This window comes from Apium graveolens, chromosome 9 (assembly GCF_009905375.1).
Source record: "Apium graveolens cultivar Ventura chromosome 9, ASM990537v1, whole genome shotgun sequence".
Classification (NCBI taxonomy): Eukaryota; Viridiplantae; Streptophyta; class Magnoliopsida; order Apiales; family Apiaceae; genus Apium; species Apium graveolens.
The window spans coordinates 243,410,927-243,423,336 of record NC_133655.1 but is presented as its reverse complement, the minus strand read 5'-3'; the positions used below and the strand labels follow the sequence as shown (position 1 = coordinate 243,423,336).

At 39.3% G+C, this 12,410-nt stretch overlaps 1 non-coding gene across 1 annotated transcript; it reads left to right on the top strand.

Annotated features, from left to right (window-relative positions):
• Positions 1–8,758: 8,758 nt before the first annotated feature.
• On the top strand, positions 8,759–8,865 carry LOC141688084 (small nucleolar RNA R71). The gene has a single exon (XR_012561551.1). It is a non-coding gene; the product is annotated as a small nucleolar RNA R71 (small nucleolar RNA).
• The last annotated feature ends 3,545 nt before the right edge of the window (positions 8,866–12,410 follow it).

The window sequence follows — 12,410 nt, the reverse complement described above, 5'->3', positions numbered from 1 at the left end:
AGCCAACTTTCGTTGCACAATTACCATACTACCAGACATTCACAAAAGAGATAGAAGCCGAATAGACACCAATTATATTAAGACCCTATATGTTTACAGAATTTGACAACATAATGGTTTAAGCACAAGTTATCTATCTTGATTACATAGGGCAAGTAAGATGGTTAAAATTACCTACGAATCATTCATAACGAACACATGAACCTATGCTAGCATGGCAAGTTCTAAATCCTTAAATTCACTTTCGCTTCATTAAGAATTAACACATTATCTTATAAGTTCGCGACGCTCATAAGAAGAATATGCACAACTAATACTAGGTTATCATACAATCACCACATACTAAGGCATCGAAACAATTTAAATAAAGAAATCCATAAATAAATCCGCTAGAACCCCACGATAACGATTAGCCCATAATCAGACTCATCATCAACGTGGGTTCCGATGAAAGCATGGTATAACAAACGTAGTCTTTATAACGAATAAATAAAACCAAGTACAAAATAATATTAAGGTTCACAAATAAGAAAACTAGCATCCAAGTTACAACTTGGAACCAAGATTCACAAGTAAAAACAAGATCTTCTTCGTCTTCGTTGAATCGTGTTAAAACGGTCTTCTTATGGCTCTCTTTGATATGTGTCTGGTACGTCTCTGGACGTCTCTCTTCTGAAAACGTTCTTATTTGAATATATATCAGCCCTAATCAATCTGGAAGTCTCCCAAATATAATTGCATTAGAATCGGGATTCAAAACTTTCGCACCGGCACGGGCGCGCTGTCATTCTGGGAAAAACTCAGATTTTATCTTTTTCCTTGCTTCTTCAAGCCGGATTTCCACGAGCTTTTATTCCAACACCACCTTGACACCAAATTAGCACCAAAACAATGCTAATTCACCTGTTTACCTAGATAATGCCTGAAATGCAAAAATACTAGAAAACACATTAAAACACTTAACAACTTGAGTACAATTGCATCAATTCAAAGCTTATTAGAGCATAATAAAGTGTCATAAATGCCACTTAACATACCCCAAACTTGAATCGATGCTTGTCCTCAAGCATAAACAGACTCAAAGAACAAGAAACAAAAATGCATGAATGCAACTAAATAAATGCAACGATCCCCATAGAATAACAAAACCAATCAACAAGCAACACCTCAGCAAATGCAGTTATTCGCATAAAAATCAATCAAAGCTCATAAATCAACCTAAAAATCAAAGACGTGCGTGTGTGCAACTGCTTACAGAGACACTATCACAACTAGATCGACAATCATGACTCACTACCTATCAAAACAATCTCAAGTTTATAAATAGAATAAAAGCTAGACTCAAAATAATTTATAACACTTCAATTCTTATATCGGAGTTAACATAGATTCACACTTTTATTCACAATAAAACAACACAAGTATGCTTATTTGATCGTGCAATGAGTGAGGTCCACAAAAGACTTATACAATAGTACACATGTAACGAGCGTTAGGTTAGCGGATCCCAGACTATAAAAGCCTTAGGTCACTAGGCATAAAGTCCCCTAAGAACTTAATAACTCGAGTACTGAAGAGCCCAGTCGTGATCAATTATACATAACACTTATTCTTTTTTTCTTCTTTTTCTTCGCATTTTTTTCCTTCTTTTTTTTTCTTTTTTTCCAACGAATTTCTGAATGAGTGCGTTTCGCTCCATCTCATTCATCCCTAGACTACTCATATAAATATGAGCCAGCTACTAGCAATTTGACACCTAGCCACACAACTAGCAATGAAATCCAATTTTCTCCAATTTTTAAATATCAATGTCCTTTATTATTAAGAGAATAACCTAAATTCTAAATATAAACAAGTGATTAAACTTCGACAAACAAACAAACCATGATCATGATCTAGCACTCTAACAACCTATAATACTTAGTGAAATACAATTGTCTCTAGCATGTAAATAAATTTGATAAGACTTAACATCACTAAATACGACATCACTACACTAGCATCAATATAACCAATTAATTGGAAAAATTATCTAAGGGATCATGTTATAATGCAAATGCATGAAAACTAAATGAACAAGATATCCTAAAAACTACCAAAAATAAAAAAAACACATGAAAAAATATGCAAACTATATGAACTAAACTATTAAAAAACACATGGAAAAATATGCAAACTATATGAACTAAAATATCATGAACAAGCAACTATATGTGACTCACACCAAAACATATTCCTTCAACTACTACCCCCAAACTTAAAATATTAACTGTCCTCGGTGAAGGTAATAGTAAGGAATTCAGGCATACCTACAGCGAATCAGAATCATCACCCTCAACGGGTGGAGTGTCAGGTGTATCAGGAGGTGGATACACAGAATTCTCACCAAATACTGGCCACTGGATGTCAATCACGGTGGCTCTCAATACAGCCCCAAGTGTCTGGGTGAGATCATGTGCAAACCGACTATGGATGTCGCGCATCACATCAATCCTCCTAGATAGACGCCTATACTATGTCGAACTCAAACCAGCTCCAATATCTGCTCATGCTGCCTCCTGCTGCTGTTGTTACGATGAACCAGCCTCCTCTCCTAACTGAGCTCTCCAAGCTGCTTTACGGGCGTGCTGAGATCCTCCCGCAGTAGCCTGATCCATGGGCACACCACCTGGCAGATGATCATATGAATACCCAAGCCCCTTAGGATCGGGCTTCCCTCCATACCATTCCTGCATGCTCAACAGTGTAAAACTGTCCATAGGAGCACTGGGAAGTTAAAGCTGCTCATGTGCGAGCCAATGAACACCAACTGCCACACACAACTTTGTCACCACTAACGCATATGGAATAGCACCTGTAGTACCTCCTCTCAAGAATCTCAAAACCCCCTGATAAATCACCATCCCCAAATCAATGTAATCACCCTGAAGAATACCCCACAGCAGACGAGCACGCTCCACAGTAATCTCATACATATGCGAAGATGGCGTGATGTTAGCACAAATAAACGAGTTCCAAGCCCGTACAAACCTGTTCATGCACGACGCAGGGAACGTGGAGTAATCAGTGGTGCCCCTCTTGAACTTCCAATGAGTCTCAGGCACACACAGAGTCACAACGATCAGATGCAAGTTAAAGTCCTCGGGAGTCTTATCGTTCCAAGTGTCCTGACCCACCTTCCTCAGTGGGCTGCTCAATCACCCTCCTGATACCCTATGCGGTATACTCCACAGTCCTCCCTCGAACCACCGTGAAGCCATTCTTCTCCGCCTTGGCGTTAGCATAGAACTCCCGCACCACACTCATGGGCACAGCAGTGGGAACCTCACAAAAAGGAACCCAACCCATCTCAAGAATCATCTCCAACAGCTTACCATCCTTCCCTGATGGCAGAAAACCTCGTTCCTTAGCAATTGGCTTTGACAGAAGCCTCGTGTACTCCTCTTCAGCCTCAGGAGTAGAAAACCTTGGTCTCACACCACCCACAGATGAAGAATCGGTGGTGCTGCTGCTAACTTGCGTTCTTTGCCTCTTTGGTGACATTGGGATTGAATGAGAGAGAATAAAAGTAAGTGTTTGAGAGAGATTTGTGTTCGAGAATTTTTGATGTGATGGAGAAGTTTGTGTATAAGTGTATGTATTTATAGGTGGGGAGGTAAGAGTTCGATAAGGATTAGAAGTGGAAATTGATTTTGGGAATCGTGGGAATAATGGGTTTGATTTGGAGAGGGAATTACGGAATGTGGAAGAGTAAAAATCCGGTTGGAATTGATTTTTTAGTAAAAATCCCGATTTTCTCTTCATTCTTATGTCTTTTTAATAGGGACCCGGCGCGGGCATGCGCTTGGACAGCGCTGGCGCGCTCACTCTCTGGAAAACCGGCGCAACCACGCGCTAGATCAGCGCGGGTGCGCTTACCTTCTGGAAAAACAGCGCGGGCGCGCTTGGTCACTGGAGTTGGCCCTGAATTTTTTCTTTTTCTGATTTTTTTGTGTTTTTTTCCTTTCTTCTTGCTTCTTCTACCTACTAGTGTACAAAAAACTTGGGTTGCCTCCCAAGAAGCGCTTCTTTTACGTCGCTAGCTCAACGTAGAACCTTGAGCTTAAACGAACAATCAAACAGGACTAACCACCTCACGATTTGTCGTGTCACCATAGTAATGCTTCAACCTCTGACCATTTACCTTAAATGTTTGACCCAGATCATTCTCAAAAAATTTCACCACTCCATATGGAAACACAGTTTTGATTATGAAGGGCCCTGACCACCTTGTTGAAAAAGACGAAGACGAGAGTTGAACAAAAGAACTTGTTTCCCCGACACAATTGATTTGAGCACTAGACCCCAATCGTGCCACCTCTTGACTTTCTCCTTATACATTTTATTGTTCTCATAAGCTTGAAGTCGAAACTCATCAAGTTCATTCAGTTGAAGCATCATCTTATTTCCAGCCGCATCCAATTCAAGATTCAATTTCTTTAAAGCCCAATATGCCTTATGCTCGAGCTCCATAGGCAAATGACACCCCTTACCATAGACCAACTGAAATGGCGACATTCCCAATACAATTATATATTGTTCTATACGCTAAAACAGCTTCATCAAGCTTCAAAGACCAATCTTTCCTCGATGGACGCACAACTTTTTCTAAAATGCGCTTGATCTCTCTGTTTGACACCTCAACTTGACCATTTTTCTGAGGATGATAAGTCGTGGTAATGCGATGATTCACATTATACCTTCGCATCATAGCAGTGAACTTGCGATTGCAAAAATGTGACCCCTCATCACTGATTATGACTCTTGGAGTTCCAAACCTTGTGAATATCTGCTTGTGAAGAAAATTAAGCACCACTTTCACATCGTTCGTTGGAAACGCCTTAACTTCAACCCATTTTGACACATAATCAACTGCCAACAAGATATACTGATTGTTACAAGATGAGACAAATGGCCCCATGAAGTCAATTCCCCAAACATCGAAGACCTCGGCCTCTAGAAGCACATTAAGAGGCATCTCATCCCTCTTAGTCATATTACCCACACGTTGACATCGATCACATTTCAAAACAAACTGGTGAGCATCTTTAAATAATGTCGGCCAAAAAAAACATGTTTGAAGAACACGAGCTGCTATTTTTTATACACCATAATGTCCTCCATAAACAGTTGAGTGGAAATCTCGCAAGATTCCCCCATTTCGCTGTAAGGAATACATCTCCTAATGATTTGGACAGCTCCTTGTCGAAAAAGAAATGGCTCATCCCACATATACCACTTCACTTCATGTAGAAACTTATTCCTTTGAGCATAAGATAAATCGGGAGGCATGATATTACTCACCAGGTAGTTCACAATGTCTACAAACCACGGTTCTTCTTCTTGCACTCCAAATAGCTGCTCTTCGGGAAAAGACTCATTTATCAATGTCTTATCGAATGACATAGCATAAGGATTTTTTAAGTGTGAGAGATGATCAGCGATTTGATTTTCAGTCCCCTTTCTGTCCTTGATCTCTAGTTCAAATTCTTGAAGCAAAAGAACCCATATAATCAATCTAGGCTTCGAGTCCTTCTTTGAGATGAGATATCAAATTACAGCGTGATTAGTGAAAACTGCCAGCTTAGTCCCAAGTAGATAAGATCGAAATTTCTCAAAACCATAGACAATCGCCAAAAGGTCTTTCTCCGTAGTAGTGTAATTCTGTTGAGCACCATTTAGGGTCTTACTAGCATAGTAGACCACATGAAATATGTTGTTCTTCCTCTATCCCAAAACTGCTCCAACTGCATAGTCACTTGCATCGCACATCGTCTCAAAAGGTTCATTTCAATCAGGTGTACCGGTGACATTATTAAACTCTTTTTCAATGTCTCAAAAGCTGCAAGGCACTTGTCATCAAACTTGAAAGGGACATCTTTCTCTAGCAAACTACACAATGGCTTTGAAATTTTTGAGAAGTCTTTGATGAAACGCCTATAAAAATCCGCATGACCAAGAAAACTGCGAATTCCCTTAACAGAAATAAGTGGAGGAAGATTCTCAATGACCCCCACCTTGGCCTTGTCCACCTCTAGACCCTTACTAGAAACCTTTTGCCCGAGAATAATGCCCTGACGCACCATAAAGTGACATTTCTCCCAATTGAGAACCAGATTGGTCTCAACACACCACTTGAGAACTTGTCCAAGATTTTGCAAGCATTAATCAAAAGAATCTCTAAAAACAGAGAAGTCGTCCATGAACACCTCCATATTTTGGCCAATCATATCAGAAAAGATGGCCATCATACATCTCTAAAATGTGGCTGGCGCACCACACAGACCAAATGAAACTCGTCTGAAGGCGAAAGTGCCAAATGGACAAGTGAAGGTAGTTTTTTCCTGATCTTCTGGAGCGATACAAATCTGATTATAACCCGAATAGCCATCCAGAAGACAGTAATATTTATGACCAGCCAATCTATGAAGCATCTGGTCAATGAAGGGCAAAGGGAAGTGATCCTTCCTAGTGGCTTTGTTCAGCTTCCTGTAGTCTATGCAAACTCTCCACCCAGTGACTGTTCGTGTAGGATTAAGCTAATTCTTCTCATTTGCTACCACAGTAATACCACCCTTTTTTGGCACACATTGAACCGGGCTTACCCATGAACTTTCAGAAATAGGGTAGATGATCCCTACATCTAGTCACTTAAGAATTTCCTTCTTCACTACTTCCTTCATGATTGGATTAAGTCTTCTTTGCTACTCGACCGTAGGCTTGCTACCTTCCTCTAGCAGAATTTTATGCATGCAATAAGAAGGGTTGATTCCCTTTATATCTGTTATAGTCCAGCCAATTGTCGATTTGAACTCTCTCAGAATCCTCAGACGCTTTTCCTCATCACTACTTGAAAGGTCAGATGTAATAATAACAGGCAAAGTAGATGCATCACCTAAAAATGCATATCTCAAATGCTCGGGTAAAGGCTTAAGCTCAAGAGTGGGAGCTTCCTCAATAGATGGCTTGAGGAGTTTAGGAGCTTTGTTCAATTCCTCCATTCCAAGAGATTCAAAAGGTATATCTATCTTCATCTTCCAGGGAGAAGCATTCAAATACTGTAATTGTTCTTCACCTTCGTCATCTTTACTATTTAAATTTCCCAATAAGGCTTTCTCTAAGGCATCAGACCTTAGCAATTAATCAAGTTCTGAAGTAACCACATAATCAAACAACTCAACTTTTAGGCATTCCTCATTTTCCGTAGGAAAATTCATAGCATTGAACACATTAAAAGTTACATCCTGATCCAGCACTCATATTGTGAGCTCACCCTTCTACACATCTATCAAGGTTCAGCCAGTCGCCAAGAACGGTCTTCCCAAGATTATGGGAATCTTTTTATCCTCCTCGAAATCAAGAATTACGAAATCAGCAGGGAAGATGAGTTTATCAACCTTGACCAAGACATCCTCCACAATACCTCGCTGATATGTAATAGAATGGTCGGCCAATTACAGGGTCATATATGTCCGTTTTGGATCAGGTAAGTCCAACGTCTTGAAGATTGACAAGGGCATCAGATTGATGCTAGCTCCCTAGTCACATAGGCATCTGTCAAAAGACACTTTTCCAATAGTACACGGAATAGTGAAGCTTCCTGGATCTTTAAGCTTCGGAGGCAACTTCTGTTGCAACACATCACTGCATTCCTCCGTCAGAGCGACTATCTCTAAATCATCTAGCTTCACTTTCCGAGAGAGAATACCTTTCATAAACTTTGCATAACTAGGCATCTGCTCAAGAGCCTCAGTGAAAGGTATGGTGATGTGAAGTTTCTTGAACACCTCCAGAAACTTCTCAAATTGCTTGTCCAGCTTTTTCTTCTGCAGCCGCTTAGGAAAAGGCGGTGGAGGATATATCTATATATCCCCTGTATTACCCTCAGTAGGAGTATGCTCAATAGTAGTCTTCTTTGGTTCCACTTTTACTTCCTGCTGCTCTACTTCTTTCTCATCCTCAGCTTCTTCAGTCGACACTTGAGTTTGTTCGGGATTCGCAACCTTTCCAGACCTTAAAGTGATTGCCTTTACCTACTTCTTAGCTTCCCTCTTTCCTGGCACTTCAGTGTCACTAGGTAGTGTACCAGGCTGATGATTAAGCAAGGCATTGGCAATTTGCCCAATTTGATTTTCCAAGGTCTTGATAGAAACGGCTTGACTCTTGCACATAAGTTTCAACTCATCTAATTTAGATTTTTCATTGGCTTGTTGCAGTTGGAGTTGTTGTCTTGATGCATATTGCAGTTGCTGAAAACCAGGGGGTTGTACTGTTTAGCTGTATATTGCTGATAAGGCTGTTGAACCGCATTCTGAGCGTTGCTCCAACTGAAATTAGGATGATTATGGTTGCTGGTATGATAAGTGGCTGGCACAGGTTTTTGCGAATGCTGGAAGTTGCTCACGAACTGAGCTGATTCACTAGAGATTGCGCACTGATCAGTCTCATGGGAACCAGCGCAAAGCTCACATACACTAGTGATTTGATTAACCCCATAATTAGCCAAAGTGTCCACCTTCATCGTCAAAACCTTAAGTTGGGCAGCTATAGCAGTCTCTGGGAAGGATTCTGGTACTCATTAGCAGTCATCAGTTCAATAAGTTCATAAGCTTCATCGTAGCTCTTAGCCCACAAGGCTCCTCCTGATGCTGCATCAAGCATGCGTCTAGATGTAGCACCCAATCCATTGTAGAAGCAGTTAATAATCATCCAATCAGGCATACCATGGTGTGGGCACTACCTTAGCATCTCCTTATATCGATCCCAAGCCTCACACAGAGATTCTCCAGTTTGCTGAGCAAACTGAGTAAGAGCATTCCTGATTGCAGCAGTCTTCGCAATAGGGAAGAATTTAGTGAGAAACTTTTGAGCAAGATCATCCCAAGTGATGATAGACCCTGCTGGTAGAGAATGTAACCAACACTTAGCCTTGTCCCTCAGAGAGAACGGGAAGAGTCGTAGCTTGATAGCATCTTCAGTCACATCATTGAACTTGAAAGTGTCGCAGATCTCGATGAAATCCTTGATGTGCATGTTGGGGTCTTCAGTAGGAGAACCCCCAAACTGAACTGAGTTCTGTATCATCTGAATCGTGCTTGACTTGATCTCAAAAGTGTTAGCCCTGATGGCTGGCTTGATGATGCTTGACTGAAAGTCATTGATCTTAGATTGAGAATAGTCCATCAAAGCCTTAGGATTTTCTGCTTGATCACCCATCTCTACTAAAGCTGGTTCCTCGACTTTCTCTTCTTCTTCTACCTTCTTTTCTTCCTCAAAAACTTCCCTTCGAACCACCACATGTTTTTCCTCGGCTTTATCCAGAGTTCTCTTATGAGTACGCGAACGCGTATGCATACACCCTTGCTAGAGTACCTGAAATAAGACAAGGAAACAAGTAAGTAACAATGTCTGAGTCAATGAACTTTAACGACCATTGATGGAAAGCAAATAAACTATAAATTAACACTGCAGTCCCCGGCAGCGGCGCCAAAAACTTGTTAGTTGCTAAACATGCGCTATTAATACACGCAAGTATACAAGTTCGCAAGTAGTATAGAATCTTTTCTAGTTCGTTCCTATAGAGACTGGCTTTAGTTAACTAATTAATCTATGCACTTAAGCAATAATGTATGGTTATTATTTAATGCTAAGATGATAACAAATAGAGGTTGTTTATAACAAAGAATTAAACTCACAATTATAACTAAGAGAGTAAGATTGACTGAATTAATATATATGACAAACATGGGATTCTTTCATTAAATACTTCATTCAATAACCTTATTGTTCTCAACCTTAGCATGCAATGGTGATGACACTAATCAGATAACACGAAACTGATAAAAGCCAACTTTCGTTGCACAATTACTATACTAACAGACATCCATAAAAGAGATAGAAGCTGAATAGACACCAATTATATTGAGACCCTATTGTTAGATATATTTTTGATGTCATGTCTAATCTGATTTGTTTAGTTTCAGAACTTAGTATCAGAACTTAACTGGAAATCAGAACTTGCTCAAGACAGTAAGTTATCAGAACTTAAGGCGTCAGAACTTATATCAGGACTTAAGTGCGGGTACACTTCAGATAAGGAAAGCAGCTGATTTACAAGAGAGGATCTGGATTAAAAAAGTAAAGATATGCATGAAGAATTGGACAGCTATAGGACTTCAGTAGATAATCTCTGATTGATGTATTCTAGGAAACAGAATCATTATCATATCAATTAGTAGTTATCTTGTAACTGTGTATTATATAAACACAAATTAGGGTTTACACTATAAGTGTTATCATTCACGAGAATATTATTCATAGTAACCCTAGAAGCTCTTAGTGATACCATACATCACTAAAAGAGTAGATTAAACCTATTATAACAGAGTTTGATATATTGAATAAACTTGTTTTCTGTTACATACTTGTATTTATAATTGAATTGATTGTAGATACTATATTCAACCCCCTTCTATAGTATCATTGAGGCCTAACAAGTGGTATCAGAGCCAATCTGTTAAGCTTACAAACAGTTAAGATCCAAACAAACAATCAATCATGTCTGATCAATCAAAAACACTAGACCCTCAAGAACCTACAAAGGTTCAACCCATTCAAAACACCAGTAGATATGAAACCATCAGGGTTCATATGCTCAGGGTGTCTGAGTACCCTGTATGGAGTGTGAAGATGGCAATGTTTCTGGAAGCTACAGATCCAGAATATTTAGGCAGAATTTATGATGGTCCACACAAACCCACAAAGCTTTCTGTTACAGTTGGGAATGAGCCATAAAAGATGATTCCCAAAGAAAAGAGAGAACTCACCACTGAAGATATCTCTTCACTAGGCAAGGATGCAAAAGTAAGACACTTGCTTCATAGTGCACTTGACAATGTCATGTCAAACAGGGTGATTGGATGCAAGACTGCAAAAGAAATCTGGGATGCATTGGAAGTGAGATGTCAAGGAACCAATGCCATCAAAAAGAACAGGAAGACAATACTCACACAGGAGTATGAGCACTTTGACTCAAAATCTGATGAGTCACTAACTGATACATATGACAGATTCATAAAGCTGTTAAATGATCTGTCACTAGTGGATAAGGAATATGATCCAGAAGATTCAAATATGAAATTCCTACTAGCTCTTCCTGAAAAGTGGTATTTGAAAGCTACTACAATAAGAGACAACTATGAACTTGTTGATATATCTCTTGATGAAATCTATGGGATGCTCAAGACTCATGTACTTGAGATGGAGAAAAGAAAGAAGAGGTCTAAGACAGTTGCTTTAAAGATTGAAGAAAAGCCAATTGTCTCTAGGAAGGCAAAAGGAAAGGCTTTTATCATATAGTCTGATTCAGAGTCATCAGATTCCGATGCTGATGATTCAGAACCTGAAAATTTATCTGAAGTGGATGTTGATGCAGAGATGATGCAACTGTATGCTCTTATGGTGAAGGGTATCACAAAGGTAGCCTACAAGAAATTCAGAAAGGGTAAGAATTTTTCCACGAAAGGTGGAAGTTCTGACAAGAAAGGGTTCAGAAAGACTGAAGGCAAAGGAGGAAAGTCTGACAAAGGAGACAACTCAAATGTCAAATGCTACAATTTTGGTGAAAGAGGCCATGTAATAACCCCAAAATTTTGAACTCTTTGTAACCCTTATGAATAGTGTTTTTGCTGATATTGCTGAATAAGAAAACTGTTCACTATGTAGGGGTTCTGTTATGGATATTCTGAGATTTTATTGGTACTCTATAGGGTATATAAGTGTATGTAAAGATCGTCAGAATCCAATTCCGAACACTTTGATTTTTCCCGGAAATCCACTAGATATGGAAAGAATTGAGTATAAGGTAACAGGATAAAAAGGATTTAAATTAAAGGATTATAAGAGAGGATCATAAAAGGAATATAATATATTGAGAAAGGTTAAGGGAACCTAAGTAATAAGATCCCGGGTATGATCCCTCAAACGATAAACGAAAGCGAAAGTTAAGCGAACCGTATAACAGATCAGCGGTCATTAGGCAAACAATTAGGAAGTTAATCAAAGAGATTAGAGGGGATGATATCACCCAACCAATGAGAAGAGGACAAAGAGGGGAGGATGACATCATGAGCATGACATAAGCATGACATAGGGAGGAAGGAGGTGTGGTTGAATTAGAACCACACAAAGTTCAAGGCTAAAAAGGTAATTAACCAAAAAAAAAACAAAACTACATCCACCAAGCCAAAACAAATCATTTTCATCAAAACAAAAATTCTATTTCTCATCACCAAGAACATTGCTCTCGGCATTTTACATTTTTAAAGGGAAAAATTTTCAAAATCCAAGATTCAAACTTCCTAAATTGGTAA